Source organism: Tenrec ecaudatus, chromosome 2 (assembly GCF_050624435.1).
Source record: "Tenrec ecaudatus isolate mTenEca1 chromosome 2, mTenEca1.hap1, whole genome shotgun sequence".
NCBI lineage: Eukaryota > Metazoa > Chordata > Mammalia > Afrosoricida > Tenrecidae > Tenrec > Tenrec ecaudatus.
In genome coordinates this window covers 179,726,579-179,743,872 of record NC_134531.1, presented here as the reverse complement: position 1 = coordinate 179,743,872, position 17,294 = coordinate 179,726,579, and the positions used below count along the sequence as shown (strand labels likewise).

At 41.3% G+C, this 17,294-nt stretch overlaps 1 pseudogene; it reads right to left on the bottom strand.

The window, feature by feature from the left end:
• Positions 1-11,688, bottom strand: part of LOC142440208 (large ribosomal subunit protein eL8-like) — a 74,183-nt pseudogene extending 62,495 nt beyond the window's left edge.
• Positions 11,689-17,294: the final 5,606 nt, after the last annotated feature.

Below are 17,294 nucleotides of genomic sequence, written 5' to 3'. Positions count from 1 at the left end.
GACTTGGATCCCCATCAAAAACACAGTATAAAGGTTTCTTCTCCCCTACTTCCACCCCACAACCTCGGCATGGCTTTAGAAATATTGAGCAGAACCAGCAGATATTAGATCGCTTATTCAAAGCGATATTATACTTCATCTTTTGGAAGTTAAAAAATGTTATAGGTAAGGAATTTTTAGGTATATCATTCAAAATAATATCTTGCATTACATACTAATTAGAAAACAATTTGCTTTATCCTTTTTAATTACTCACTTCCCATTTCTACTTGAATGACAGTTTTATTTGCTAAAATATCACACATCAATGCTCTGGTCTTGATTTTTGTTTTGTTTTTCTTTTCCCTTTGGGTTTCTTTGAGTAGCCATACTGTCTTTTAACCTTTTAGAGAGTATTTGTATTAAGTGTCATCATTTTGCTTTTGGCGTTCATATTTGTATATTGACCTAAGGTTTTGCATCCCAAATAGTTTACCACTTTAAAAACTGGGGTAAATCGGCACTAAGGCCTGCAGTGTATTTATCTGTGGTTATGGCCACTTAGTAACTATTCAGTTTGCTTCAATAATCCCTGATTATTATTAAAGATTATGTTAGTGCAGAACTCCCAGGCCCTATCACTTCCATGCAGACTAGGGGACGGAGTGAGTATGTGATTTAGGCCTAAGACTATTCGTGAAGTCCACTTCCCCGGCCACAGCAAAAGGAGCCTCGGTACCATAGGGGGTTATGCCTTGAGTAGTTGCTGACCCTTCATCAGCAGTTTGGCACCCCGCCACCCCTGGCCCCGAAAGGCACAGTTCCACCTTGTCCTATAGGGTCGCTATGAGTCAGAATTGATTTATAGCAGTGAGTTTTACTTTGCTTCAAGGATGGACTCAAGGTCACAGCTGACCAGTCACAGACACACTCAGGACGTCTCTGGAAGCATCAGAGAAGAAACAGGCTTCTCTGAACGTGCTGGAGCCACTGGTCCCCATTAGCATAACCACGGGAAGGCCTGGCTGAAGGCCTGTCTGATCCATGAGAAGGGTGAAGCCAAAAGAGCGGAGTCTGCCTTACATAAGGCCCAATGTCTTGTTGTATTTTCCAATTGACTGTGTCAATAAAGTTTGTTATTTTGAATTTGCTTTTGTTTGTTTAATTAAGTCTGGTCAAGTTGGGTTTTCACTTACACTAAGTGCCACTACCAGATTTCATCTCTAGACTCTTGACTCTGCTCTTGCTTTTTTCCTAGTAGATTGTCGACCAGATGCGCATCTGTCAGCAATTTCAGTGTCCTTTAAAGCGAGCAATATGTAGAAACCCTGTGCTTGGGGACTGGCAGATCTGTGCAGGGTGGGAGAGGCTGGGCTCTGGGCCGTGAGCCAGCACGCAGTAGCAGCAATCTCCATGGGACTTGATGAAGGCCTGGCCTTAGGGGAGAGAAGAGGCAGCACTAGGCCCCTCTCATCTGAGACAAAGGCACCCAGGACAGTGCCCGAGGACACACAGCAACACAAGTCTGAAAGAGGAGCCGCAGGAGCCCTACCCATGTCCTGTGACTGTGTGGACCTTTTCCTGTACTGAACACAAAGTCATGGAGCACCTACCTACTTAGGGCTTAAGAAGTATGCTTTACATTGTGGACCATAGGAGTTACACTGAAAGCATGCATTCAATCCCCAAATTGGTAACATGTCCTTTCTTTCAATTGAATACTTTCAACCAATATTCAGAAAGCAGAAAGAGAGCGGGGAGCTATTTCAAATTTTATTCTAAAGATAATCATGTATTCTGACCCAGTTTCATAGTTTACAGGACACTTTTCGTTTCTTTACAGTACTTAAATTAGGAGTTTTTCTGTTATTCAATTCACACTGACTTATAAAAGCCAGAGTTCAGAGCTGAAAGCATAGTCAGATTCATGAGATATTTACATATATTCATCACAGCACACCCTTTAAGATGACATTAATTAGAGTAAAATATCTGAAGCTCACTCTGTTATGATTAGTGATACCACAATAATGTGGACTGTGACACTAGGGTAGAGATATCTATAGCAAGATAATATCACGGGCACTTCTCAGAGGCACTAGCAGACTTCTTGAGAAGAGCATTAGAAAATTGATGACTTTTCTTTTCTCTGAGGCTACACAGGGGTCATCAGACTTCTTATTAATATTAACTCCAGTGCCCCCAGTGCAGAGCTCATTGGAAATCCATTGTCTGAATGTCTGAAAAAAGGCGGAATAGTACAAAGATCATTCCTCTCTGTGCTTGTTTAACTTACTTTTGAGCTTTCCTAGTTTCTGATAATTGGAAGAAATTGTCCTTTTTAAAAAACACCTCTTTCCTGCTGCCTTGCTGCAGCACCATTATGAATTAGTAATAATAACAACAAAACGGTCATTGAGTATATCATTGTATATAAATGACGCATACATTTATTATGTAAACCATCCCATTCCTCTTATCTTTATCTTACAAATGAGGAAACAGAAGCTCAAAGGGTGAAGTCGCTGGCTACTTGGCGATTGTGAGTTATCAAGTTGATTTCAACTCAGAATGACCCCATGTGACATCATAGAATCGCCCCTATAGGATTTTCTAAAATGTAATCTTTTTGAAAATACATTACGGAGTCTTTGCCCTGCAAAGCTCGGGGTGGCTTTAAACCAATGGCCTCTTGTTTCACAGCCATGTGCATCACTGTTTGTACTCCCAAGTCTGTATCTAAGAGTTCTCAGAACTAGGCTCACTGCCATTCAGTGATTCCAACTCAGTGACACTGTAGGATAGCTGAGAACTGCCCCTGGGGGCTTCTGGGGCTGCAACTCTGTGGGAGTAAAAGACTCATCTTTTTCCCAAGGAACTGTTGATGGTTTTCAACTGCTGACCTTGTGGTTAGCAGCTCAACATAGAATCATAACACCACCAGAGCTTCAGAGAATTACATTAGGAAATGATTTTCAAGGCCAAATCCACCACTGTGTGAAGTTAGCACCGAGGGCGCGCCCTGGATGGGGTGGCAGCCACCACTGCTGCACATTTCTCAATCTCAGTTAACACTTCGCAGCACTCAGTAGACTGGACTCTCTGCGAGATTAAGAGGTGTTTTTTAATTATATATATATTTTTAAATTTAAACCTGCTCCTGATACATCATTGGGACTTTGAGAATGCGGATATTACTAGCGATGAAAACGTTGGTACTACATTTCATGTGTGTTATCTAATGTATCTTATATGTGATAGGGAACATGTCAACTAGACACTCCATTCTGCAAGATAGCCTCTTGCCTATGTTGGCATTCTGTGTTATTTGTTCCTTGAGCCAGGCAGCCTACCATTTTGCCTCTCGGGCTCTGCTGCCCCATGACTCCTCCTTCATGGTCTCTGCTACTAGCCCTGCTCCAGGATGAACACTGCTTCTTTTCATCCTGAAGTCTCCCTTTCTGCTTCTGGGATTGCTTACTTTACACCTGACAGATTGGGAAAACTTGTCAATTCCAGGGAATTAGAGTCCTCTCCAAGCTGGAATTAAAGTCCCACCAAGCTGGATTATATGAAGAAGAAAGTGGCATCAGGATTGAAGGAAGGCTTATTAACAACCTGTGATATGCAAATGACAACCTTGCTTGCCGAAAGTAAAGAGGAATTGAAGCGCTTTCTGATGATAATCAAGGATTGTAGCTTTCAGTATGATTTACAACTCAAAGTAAGGAGGACCAAAATCCTTACAATTGGACCAATAGTCAATATCATGATAAATGGAGAAAAGATGCAGTTGTCCAGGATTTTGTCTTAATTGGATCCATAATCAGTGCTTATGGAAGCAGTGTCTGGAAATCAAAAGACGTATTGTGTTGGGTAAATTTGTGGCTCAGGACATCTTTATAGTGCGCAAGAGCAAGGGTGTTACTTTGAGGACTAAGGTGTGCCTGACCCATGCCACGCACGGTATTCTCCATTGCATCTTATTCATGTGAAAAATGGACATTGAATAAGAAAGGATGAAGAAGAATAGATGCATTTGAATCATGGTGCTGGAGAAGACTGTTGAAAGTACCATGGACTGCTAAAAAGACACACTGATCTGTATTGGAAGAAGTAAGGCCAGAGTGCTCCTTAGAGGCAAGAATGGAGAGACTTCATTTTACATACTTTGAATATACTGTCAGGAGAGACCGGTTCTGGAAAAGAACATCATGCTGGTGAAGCGGGAAAGGTGGTGAGAAAGAGGAAGTCCCTCAACAAGCTGGATTGACACAGTGGCTGCACCAATGGGTTCAGGCAAAGGAACAATTGTGAGGATGGTGCAGGACTGGGCAGTGTTTTGCTCTCCTGTGCACAGGGTTGCTATGGGTCAGAGCCAACTTGGTGGCAACTACCAGCATCAACAACAGGGTCCTCTCCTCCTTATTTGTATGCTCTCTGAGTCATGTGAGAGCTACAGAATTATGGATAGAAGAATCATACCGTGTCCTAGGTGCTAATCCTGACGTGTGGTGACCCTTTGACTTCTTTAATAAAGCCCCTTACTTATGAGTATTGTCTGTGAGCATTGTGTGGCTACTATAATGCCTTCTTGAACCAGTACAGAGATGTAGAGGGGTGTGGGAGGAGCGATCAGTAGCAGAATGGGCAACCAAGGCCATCGCATAGAGGCACGTCTGACCCCTGCCTTATGGCAATAGGGAAGCTACCGGAGGTCAACTCTGTCCACTTCTATGCAGTTTACTGTAGTTTTCCTTTTTAGACTTCTAACCTATACTTTATCAAGCATTACTTTCTTTCCTAGGAACCAAACTCTCATGATAACATGTCTAAAATACACGAGCTGAAATCTCCCACTCCTTGCTTCTAAAGAGCATTCTGGTTGTACTTCTTCCAAGACACACTTGCTGCTTTTCTAGCAGTCCGGGGTTCTTTCAATATTCTTCACCTACACCATAACACAAATGCATGAATTCCTCTGAAATCTTCCTTATTCATTGTCCAACCTTCAAAAGCATATGAGAGAGTTGAAAAGACCATGGCTTATTTATCTACTAGTTTATGATAATCTAATTGTAACAAATAAAATGGCTTGGGTTCTTTCTATGAACCCTAAAGTATGCTAAGAGCTTACATTGATAACGCATTCAACTAATGGTGTTTCCTCAATGCAATAGATGGGGAAACTCACCTATGATCATTGTTAGTAACTGTCCCTTTCACATAGTAGCTGTCCTCACAATGTATTGTTCCATATACCCTCGACATAGGCAGTAATCAACAGAGTTTAGCGTGTATTTAAATCAATTTCTAAAAATACCTGCAACCTACCTTGTGGTAATTATACAATGATGATGAGCCAATGATAAGGATGTGTCCTAATGATCCCCTGTTTTATGTTGCCTCCACTTTAAAGTTATCCATATATATCTTTCATGCATGGGGTATCTGTACACATGAGACTTTCTAGCAGTAGAAGTCTGAAAATTCCAGGAGAGGTTTAATTTTTCGCATGACAGGCACTTTAAAGAAAACCTTCCATAGCAGACAACAGAAACTATATTTTCTTTTAAAATGCTGTCTTTTATCTATGACCTAAATCACATGAATTCAAAGATTGCCATTTAAAATCCATTGACATACAGAATTTTAGAGATGAGTAAATTAGGAAGATAAGTAAGAGTTCAGTGGGGATATTTATCCTCCTTAGGAAAACACATTGGAGGCACTTACAAAAATCTTGTAGCTGTTTTCATGGAGTATGCCAATCTGAAATGATCTTTTACATCATTATCAAGAGTAGTATAGAAGTACCTCTCCTTCTCCTCAGTGTATTTGGGTCTCATGTGTACCTAAGAATGATAAACATGTACTTTATAATCAGCATACTTCTGCTTAAATTTATTTCCCTTAGATTTGTTTTAGACATGTGAATGTGAGCTGTATTTAAATAATTTAAAGTAGCTTAATTATAATCAGAGCATATAAGACCATGTAAACCCAGTGAAGCGCTGTTGCAGGCAGCAAGGAATATTTCAGATCTGAATAATCTTTGATATTCTCTCTGACTTCTTAGGACAGTTAAAATTTATATTTTTTAATTTTGCAACAAGTAAGGAGGTATGCCTTGACAACTTATTGTGTGTTATAATGGAATTCAGAACCCGTGACGTTGAGAAGCTAAACAATCTACTTGCAGGACTCCACAGAGCCTTCACTATGCTAATGTGGACAGTGAATTTCTAAGAGGAGGATTTGTTCTGCATTATTTCCCAAACTAAAATATTTCTTTTGCTCATCTTTTATTAAAACTAAAACCGCTTTCCAGAAAACATCATTTTAGAAGAGGCTAGGCTATCCATGACTCCTGCAGGGTTTTGTCTTGGCTACAGTTCCAATTGTATTTGTACTTCTCCTAGTGCGGGCAGAGGCATCCCCAGAAAATCACAGAAGCTTGCCGTACCCCTCTAGGAAATGGTCATTTGTGCTCAGTTAAGGTGTAAGACAAGAGAAATAAGGACGCTATTTTACAAATGTAATTTGTCCTTCCAGATTCTCGAGTTGGATAAATGACGCTAGTAAAAGATGTCGGTACTTTGTGATTTTTAAGTTCCCGAGAGCCCTTCATCCCAGACCTTTCCTAGCACAGGCTCAGGCTGACTCTGCACCTTCAGTCCCAACCCTGCTGGCATTCCTGGGCATTCCAGCAAGCCTTCCCTGACTTTTGCATTTTGTTGATTTAGCGTTCCTTCATGAAAAACATTCATGAGTGTCCCCAGCTTTCCAAGGCCTGGATTGGATCTTCATGATAAGAGGCTTAATAAGATGGATGTAGGCACTACATCCAGAGGTGTCACCCCTGGACAGAGAAAAAAATTTAAAAAGTTGTTCAAATCTAGTGAAAATTTTTGTGATGCTAGTTATAGAGGTTTGAGCCACACAAATTCTGTCTGATGATCAGATTCCAAACAAATGAAATGTTATCTTTTCAATGGGAATGGCCTGCACAGTGGGATGCAGGAGGGACACCTTTTTAGGTATATCTCAGGAGGTGGGGAATGTGTGTGTGTGCAAGGAGTCGGGGAAGGACAAGAAGGAGAGGCCCCAGGTACCAGGCAGGGGAAACAGCATTCTCAGAATAGGAGCGAGCTTGTCTTATTGGAGGGATTCAGACATTCCCTGGATGGAGTAGAAACCAAGAAGGGACCAGAAGAGTGGTATGCTTGGACAGGAAAACAGGAACCAAGCCTGAGCCACAAGTTTTTAATTCCCTCTTCCTCACTTGTTTCTCGAAATAATTAGCATACTCCAAACACTTTGCCCATTTTTCTTTCAGTTCCATGCTCCTAAAATGCTTCCCCCACTACTATGCATCCCACTGAACTGCTATTAGACTTCCTATAAACTGACTTTATAAAACTAGACTTCCTGTCTGCCCCACACTTTAGGAACTGTTTCTAGCAACTTGAACATAGAACGGGAAATACCAACACATGCTCTTTACATCCTCAAGCCAGAAGCTCTGAGGGGGAGCGTTGTTCGGCAGAATCTTTGAAGATGGAAAGGAAAGTCAACAGGAAGAGCCATATGCATTTTATACAAAATGATTAAAAACAGAACAAGAGGTTGATAGGTATTGGGGGACACTTTTATGTATTATCTACAAACCGTTTAAAGATGTTTCCAGATTCTAGGAATTTATCCAGAGAAAATAAAAGGGCCAGTGCTACTACCAAAGAGTGTTCATTAAAACCTGCTTATAATAGCAAAAAAGTTGGAAACAATACCAAGGTCCTTCAAAAGCAGATTAGTGTTTTCTTTTTTAAAATGATGGTTTATCCATACAAAGGAGTACCATGCAACCATTAAAAATAATGATGTAGATCTAAATACATTGGAGATGAAAAAGGTGTCTTGACATGTCATTAAATGAAAAAAGCAGGTTGCCAATAAGCTGGTGTGGCATGAGATCAGTTAGGTAAAATTGTATAAATACCTTGTCACAGGGAGAAGTTGGAAACAATAGTCAACAAAAGGAATAACTGGTTAATTTGAAATGGGATATTTTTCTAGTGAGTCTTCATTCCTTCTGTACATTTTTCTTGCTGCGCATTTGATCTATTTTAAATAATGTGCATATTTTTGTGTGAAGAAAAATAATAAGCCCAGTTTTAAGAGAATAGAAAAACACTTCCAACGGACCACATATTCTAATAGGTTTCTGATGTGAGGTCATTAAACAAGCCCTTCTCAGATACTTTCCATCTAAGTTATGTTCCATGATGTTCAATTGAGCCTTCTGTAGACTTGAGACAAGGCTCAGCCTGGGCTTCTCCAGGAGGGAGCTTGCTGTAATACAATCCTTCTTTCTCCCTCTCCACTCAGATATATAAAATTTTCTCCATTAGATTCTTGGTGTGACAGGCCTACCAGCAATGTAAACCCCCCTGGGTCCTCCACTATCTGAGTTCTAGGATTCGGAGACATTCATTCAGAACACGGTGGCAGATGGTGACGGGTATTAAAGAACACAGTGAGGGAATTTTCATTTTTCCCTTTTGTAAACTAGAACTGAAACCACAAGTTGGTTCCAACAGGGACTTTACACGATGTCTTCTCATACCGACAGTACTATTCTGTACCTCAAACTGAGTGCCAGAAGACACATTGGAACAGAAGCAAGTACAGCAACCCATTAATTTAACATTGGGGCCCCCGACTCTCATACCTGGCTGAGAACTGTTGGCCTGTGTGCTTACATTTCTTCTCTGGGAGAATGCCCTGCATTTCTAGAAAATCTAATGTCATCTTCTTCAAAATTGCCTCTCCGCTGTCGCCCATCAGAAAGCCTTCCTTCGTGATCATTGACTCACTGTGTGACTCTAAACTGAGCCCACTCTGTTTTCTCGACTTAGTCTTTTCGTCTTGCGTGTGAAAGCTGGCCGTTGAACAAAGAAGACGGGGGAAGGATCGATGCATTTGAATTGTGGTGCTGGAGAAGCGTAGTGGAAGTGCCGTGGACTGCTATAAGGATACACCTATCTGTCTTGGACGAAGTAGAAGCAGAGTACTCCTTAGAGGCAAGGATGGCGAGACTTAGTCTTAACACTTTGGACAAGTTGTCAAGAAGTCCCTGGAAAGGACAGGATGCTTGGTAAAGCAGAGGGGCAGTGGAAGAGAGGAAGGCCCTTGATGGATTGCCACGGTGGCTGCAACAATGGGCTCAAGCACAGGAAGAGTTTTGAGGGGAGGGTAGTACAGGACTGGGCAGATTCCTTCTGCTGTGCCCAAGGTCGCTATGGGTTGGAATTGACTACAAGGCATCTGATAACGACAACTATTCATGTTCTAATCATCTATGTGTTGTTTCGTGTCTGTTCCTTTTTTGGAGTTCTTAGCTTCTGTGGCAATATTTTTAGATTGCTGAACATGTCCTCTGTTTTTCCTAGACTGTTCTTTACTGCGATCTTAAACAACATCCATCTGGATATGGAGGGAGGAGAAAAGGAAGGTTCAGGAGAGGACCACCTTTGGGGTGGGGTGGGGTGTTGTTGCCGATCTCATTTGTTGAGATGGGCTGTGTAACTGTAGACCGTGTCTCCTTTTAAAATCAGGCTCCGGAGCTCATATTCCTGCGACGTAAATATTGGTCTGAGTGACTGAGAACAAAAACAACAACAAAAGAAGGAAAAGCAAATCGGAAGTTGACGTGGAGCTTTTGGTGACATAAAAGCTTATTTCAAATATATGAAGAAAACAAAAACAGAGAAAAATCTGTGATCCCAACCCCACTCCTCCATTAACACTGGATAGAAAACTTGAAAAGAAAACAAGTGCTACCTTTAAATATCTTGCTCCAAATGGCTTGTGTAGCAACCTTCTTGATGGGTCTGCCATACATTAGGGAGAAATGCACCTGTGGGTGCCTCATCGACATTCAAAGGAAGTTGACATCGTATCTCCTGTAGGACAGTTACTTCTGTCCATGCGAAGAGACTCCCACAGAAGTAGAGCTCCTCTTGATCACAGGATGTTCTAATCCAACTACTTAGAAAATTATGAATCTATCTTAAACAATGTAACATATTGTTTTTTGGGGAATTCTTTTAATCTTATAATAAATGTCTTTTAAAAATAAATAATAGAGAAAGAAGCTCTTGACTACATCTCATAGCAGGCATCTTCTCCTGTGACTCCAGACGGTGTATCCATGGTGAAATGATGGGCTGTAGAACATGGTAGGTACTTCAGAGACAAGTCCTGCATCACCAAACAGTCAACACATCTCAGAGACAGAGAACTAGTTCGATAATCCAAATCTCCCATATTTAGAATAAAGCACTGGGAAGAGTATTGATAACATCTGATATTATTTAGGCAAAATTTTTCCTAGAAATAACATGTATTTTCAAACATTTTGAGAGCCTTTGAGTCTTGGCGTTTGCTACCTGTAAAAGGAATATATGTATATACACACACACACACACTAATCTGGGATGCTTTGATAAGCAGATATTTTTTAAATTCACACAAAAACATTCATAGAAGAAAATGTTTACAAGTTGGAGTTCATTAAGAGCTATGGATTTATTTCACTGAGGCCCCATTTAGAGAGTGAAAAGACAACTCATAGACTGAGAAAACATATTCTCAATTCTAGCATAAAGAAGAAATTAACAAGAAAGAGACAATTAACAAACAGCCCTTTTTTTTAATGGGGAAGAGACTTGATCAGCTACTTCAAAAAGAAACTCAACACATACAGAGAAAATATCCAAATGGCCTCTGCACAAATGAAAAAGAGTTAACTATCATTAGACACAGAGAAAAGACAAATTAAAACCACAAGTGCATACTACAATACTTTCTCCGGAATATCTAATCTGAATAATTGGCAGCCTGAACTATTAGTCAGGATCTGAAGTAACTGGAACTTTTCTATATAGCTTGTGGACAGCAGTAAGGGAAATGGTAAGTGAATGAAGATGGATATAAAGGAACGCATTTTAAAGAATTACAAATTTTATAAACTTAAAAATTGGCAAGACAAATTCCTTATGATTGAAATAAGAACCATAATCAATTTAGAGAGAGCATGTAATATAGAGAAGAAAGGAGCTAAATATGCTTCACAGAAATGTTCTATACATGGATTTTGTCATGGCTTTGTGGATATGCCCTCCACCCCATATCCAGCTATGTTTGGCTTCATATCCGTTTAGGTAACATCTGACCATATAAGTGCCCATGGTTCCATCAGTGTTTTCTTTTTGTTTTAAGGAAAGCAGCTCTCCGTTCGTTAATTATCTCTGCTTAATGGATGACGTGCAGTGTGTTAAATATGAGTCTAACTGAAAGATATGTGGTTTTAGACCATCAGTGGCTCCATGGGAAAAAAAACAAGACTGACTTCTGGTGTGAAGATGTACAGCCTCTGAAACCCTACATAGCAGCTCTGCTTCGCCCCTAGGGTTGCTATGAGTAGGGCCCAGCTTAATGGTACTGGTTTTTGTTGCTGTTGCTTTTTAAATGTGTTTTAAGATCCCAAAACCAGACTGTTACAGGATCGACCACAGATGGAACACTAGCATGGGAGGAGAGGACATGCTTCTTGGCCCTGGCGCTTGGGTTTGTGTGGTCAGCAAGTGCGGGGCAGCAGTTGTGGAAAACAGGCTGCTCCTGCTGGTCAGCCTCTGCCCGCACCATTGCCGTTGCCCATGCTCCCAGCAGTAGTGGCAGTGGCAGGAGGAAGGGAAATGGGCCCCCACAGGGTTTTAATGAAATAATCACACAAGACCCACATTCCCATAGCACAGACCAGACTTTGCCCCTCCGTTTATCAGACTGTGGCAGCTTCCATGTTGTGATGCTGTAAGCTGTATCACCTGTATTTCAAATATCAGAGTCATCACCCATGGTGAACAGGGGAGTGTCCAGACGGAGAACAGGCCGTGGAAAGAAACAGATTATGAGTGCCGGAAGGTGCACCCCTCAGGTTGGAGGTCACTCGGGATACTCCCAGGGAAGAGCTGCCTCTTCAAATGAAAGGGTCTCTATGTAAGAAGAGGTGACAGATAAGCTCAATATCACCAGCCAGAAATAAAGCCAGGAGTTAACTGTGGAATCGGCCATCCATAAATTGCACAAACAGAAGTTCAAGGTGAAGCTAAAGAAAATAAAGTGAGTTCACAAGATCCAAAATGCTACCTGAATTATACCCTACGTGAATTTAGACAGAACTGCTTAAAAGACAGGAAAGAAAGAAAAACCCAGAGCGAGTGTCAACGGGATACAGAGTGGCTAATGCAAATGGAAGAAATAATCAAGTTAAACAATTGAAGAGAAGATGTCAAAGGGTAACTCCAAGTTGAAAGCGTATATGGCAATATGAAAATATGTGGAGTTACCAAGCCAGCAAGGAAGAACCTACACAGCATATCTCAAGTTGCTATCATTAAAGAACAAAATTCGAGCCTTCAGTTGAGATATTGAAGGATCCTATAGGCAAAACATTGAATGGAACACGAAGCATCTAAAGAATATGGACAGAATAACCAGAGTTTCTTTATTGTTAAAAACTGGTCAACATTCAGCCACTTTAAGTGGTAGCCAATGGTATCGATGAAATCGATGAAATCCAAGCCACACTGAAGGTTTAGTGAAAAGCAAGACTCCGGGAACTGGCAGGATACCAATGTGAAATATTTCTTATCATGTTAAAGATGGACAATGAATAAAGAACATCACAAAAGAATGTACACATTTGAACAATTCTGGTGTTGGCAAAGAACACTGAGAGCACTGTGGACTTCCAGAAGGAGAAACGATTCTGTCTGGAAGCACAGCTACAGTTCTCCTTAAAACTGAGGGTGATGAGACCGCATCTCATGTCGTATGGACACATCAGGAGCGGCTAATCCCTGGACAAAGACATCATGCTTGGTAAGGGAGAGGATCAGCAAAAGATACAAGATGGACTGCCAGAGTGTCTCCAACAATGGATTCAAACAACAATTGTGAAGATGACACAGCACGGTCAGCGTTGTAATCTGTTGGACACAGGGTCACTATGCGTGGGAGTTAAATGGACAGCATTTAACAACAGTTCACAGAATGTATGGTGGACTTGTACATGTACACAAATCACTGAGCTATTCTCAATTAACATTAATACATATATGTGCATCTATAAAGCTATGTGTGCCTGTGTGTGTCATTTCACTCAGAAGATGGTCCTCTGAGTTTGACAGGCCCTAACACTCATATTGCAAACCTTAGCAATATGTCCCTGAATCTTTATTGTGTTAGTCCAGGTAGACTAGAGAACAAATTCATAGACACTCATATGTGTATAAGAAAGAGGCTTTATATACAAGAGCAGTTGAATATTGGGGAAAAATCCCAACCCAGTCCAGATCAAGTCCATAAATCTGAAATTAGCCCATATGTTTGATACCAGTCTATAAAGTCCTCTTAAGATTCATGAAACACATGGAATGATGCCGAATGCAGGAAGATCACAGGCTAGGGGTGTAAAGTTTTATGGATCCAGTGGCAGTAGAAGCATCTCAGTGCTGCTAGGGGTCTCCATGTGGCTTCTCCAGCCCCCAGGGCTCTGGCTGCATCAGGGGAGGTCCATGTGGCTTCTCCTCAGGGATTTCTCGCAGGGAGTGAGCTGAGAAAAAGAGTGTGTCTCCAGCCTCCGGGGAGAAAAATACAGGATTTCCCAGAATCCTCAGGAGGAGGTCATGCCCATATGGAACCCTCATGGCTATATCCTGATTTACAGGCTACAATCCACCCCTATACTCTTACTCCTCTCAAATTAACAGACCATTATATAACTACCACAATCATTTATAATTAATTATTTTTATTGTCTTGAATATATGTTACCATAGTTCATCAGTAAATAACAATGACCTTGTTATTTAAATTCTTATGTCCTTATCTGTAACTCTGTCTAAAGGCAAGTCACATATTATTTTATTATTATTTTATTACTCGAGCCCTTACTATGGACTGTGGAGCCCCAATGGCATCGTGGTTGCACATTGGGTTGTGTGGCAGTTACAAAATCTCCTGTCAACTTATGAAAGGGTGGAATCTAGCCTATCAATCAGGTTGCAGTTTGATGACCTCATTTAGAAGCCCCACAGAGATAGCTGACTGGAGGCCAGATACACACAGACTCTGCTTTGTATTCTTGATGACGAAAACATGGAGTCATACGATAGTCTTGGAGCTGGAGAAGCCATGAGGGAGACCCATGGCAGCACTAAGATGCTTCCACTTTCTACCCACTGACCTGTGGTCTTCCTGTGTCATTGCATTCTGTGTCATTGCATGAGCTGTGCGAGTCTGAAGAGGAATTGCAGACTGGTTTTGGACGTATGGGCTAATATTAGATTTGTGGACTTGATCTGTGCTGGGCTGGGATGTTCTCTTACTTACAATTACGCTTTGAGATAAAGCTCTCTCTTACACACATGTGTGTCCACGCATTTGTTTCTCGAGTCCACCCAGCTCACACAGGCTGGGAGTCACAAGGTTGGCACTAGTCAGCCACTATGACTTGGCATCTTCTAGATGGCAGTGAGTTTGGGTTGGTTTCGTCGGTACTATGCGTCAGGCACTGCATACTTAGTGTTCTAAAAACAGTGAGTTCTTTAATTTTCAACGACTCCGGAAGCACTTATCTTATTCTACTGTTATAAATAAACACAAAATTAACCATGTCACTAAAGAAGGGGGACCATAAAACCAATTAACTAGTCAGGACAGAAGGGGACCAAGATGTGATAGTTCTTTTTGCAAGGTAATACTTTCCAATAATTTACTGTAAGTAACAGGTTGCATGGCTATTGTATACTGGTTTGTCTTCTTTACTGAGACTTTAAGCTCCTGAAGGACCAAGAGAGTATGTTTTCTTGCCCAGCTCTTTAAATAGAAGATTACATGCAATGGGTCCTAAATTAATGATGTGCGCACTGGCCGGAAGCCAGGACACTGAAGCAGGGCCTTGGCTACTTCTGCAGAGAAGGGGTCTTCTAGATGCTTGCCCCAACTACAGCTCACGACCAGACCAAAGACAGGCATTCTGCAACTGTGTGACAAGGGCCATTATCAATAACAAGAGCACCAACCTAACGTCAGAAACATGCTCAGCAATGGGACAGGCAACAGAGAATTCCCAATTTCTCCAAACATCTCATAAACTAAGAAAGCACTATATATTTGGGTCTCTAACAAACAAAAATGAAATAAATGGAGAGACATGGAAAGCAATTCTAAATTGGTACATAGAAATTGGCTTTCTAAATGAGTGGTCTAAAAACTTCCTTCCACTTACTAAAGGAACCTGCAAGATGACCTATTAGGCTGCTAACCAAAGGTTGACAGTTTGAATCCACCAAATGTTGCTAGGAAGAAAGACAGTTTGCTTCCAAAAAGATCGACAGTCTTGGGATCCCTATGGAGCAGTTTTACGCTGTCTTACAGGGGTGCTAGAAGTATGGCCAGAGTGCTCCATCAAGGCTAGGAGAGAGAGACTTCATCTTACACACTCTGGACATTGTCAGGGGGTCCCAGTACCTGGAGAAGAACATCCTGCTTGGTAACATAGAGAGAGTGAAAACTGAACAAGAGGAAGACCCCGAAGGAGCTGTATTGACATGAAGCTTGCCACAGTGCGCGCATGGATCGGAACACTCTTGAGGACGGCACAGGCCGGACTTTGTTTCCTTCTGTTGTGCATAAGGTTACTGTAGGTTGGGACGGACTGGCTGGCACTGAACAACAACAACAACAACAACAATAGGGTTGCATTGAGACAGAATCAACTGGAAGGCAATTTGCTGACCGACTGGATGGTTTACCTATACTTTCAGTTGACTGTAAAAGAGCATTTTAAATTTATTCACCTTTCCCAAGAACTCTTATTTTGAAATATTCCCCTGATGACTACTCAAAAATAGCTCTCCTTTTGCACCAGTCTTCTCTATCAAGGTCAGTTTTAGCTAAAATGGTGGCATAGGCAAGTTCCCTCTCTGGCTCCCTCCTACCTGTCCTTTTATCTTACCTCACCCAGAAGTTCACACCTCCCCAATCCTCTCCCTAGTGACACATGCTGATAAGAGTACAGCCAGGGGCTATGCTTCCCAAGGGGATTTGCATTTTAATGGCTTACTCTCCACCCTAGAGGACACAGAATTGAGACTCTGGCTCTAGATCATCAGCAGACAATCACATTTGCCTGCCCAGTGTTTAAAGACAAAAAGTAGCTATGGAAAAACATTGGGGACACCACGTCAGAAAAATAAAACTAAAATACATTTCCAAGTTCTTCTGAACACTCCCTGCAACTGACTAGAGTGTCTCTGCTGGGAGGGTTAGGGGTCTCTGCATTGCCACAGTCCTCCCCATTCCAGACAATCCTGATGGTGCATCCCTGATTTTTGTGCCCTCATCAGTTGTCATTTCCCGGAGTCTTGACTGTTGTTTTATTCACAGCACTGGTGTTTTCTCTGTGTCTGTAGTTTTATCAAGCAGAGGAGATCACAAGTCTGAAAATAAAAGGTAGACCAACCAAGAAGCTTTCTCAAGTTCATATATTCAATATATTTTACTCATGTATCTTGGCTGAATCCTATAGAAATCAAGCTTGTGGATCATATTGAGTTGCTCATGTTAGACATTTAAGTATAATTTAGGAAACCAAAAAAAAAAGTTTCATTTCTCTGGCATTCATTTGGGTATCAAATATTCACTAGGTTTCTATCACATTGATCAGAGATGACGATGACGATGGTACAAATAATAATTAGTATTTGAGAAGACCAGATATTGGCCAATCATTCTCTCATTTAATTACCACAACAATCCTACACACGGCAAATTCCATTTCACAGGTGAGGAAGCAAAGTCATAATTCCAAAATCTGTGAATCGTGATCGAGCCGAGCTATGAATCCCTTGGAGAACCAAGGACTCCCGCAGCGCTGACCATAGGACTGCACAGCCGCCAAGGTCTGACACACAGTGGGGGCTTCTGTGCTCCTCCCCAAGTTCTGACAGCTCCTTCCCAAGTTTCTGGAAGGAGACAAGGCATTGAGGAGACCTCCTTCCTCACTAGGCTTTTAAATGCTAAGTCTGTTCTCTGAATTCCTTTGATGTTTGTTCAAAGTTGTAATCTGGATCATTTACCAAGTCTTTCGCTTTTCTATATTTTAATTAATTTTATTGTTTTTTTCAAATCAGTCACTCCTGTCCTTGGCGGAATTTATAAATCCCAGGAAGAAAGTGTAAACAAAT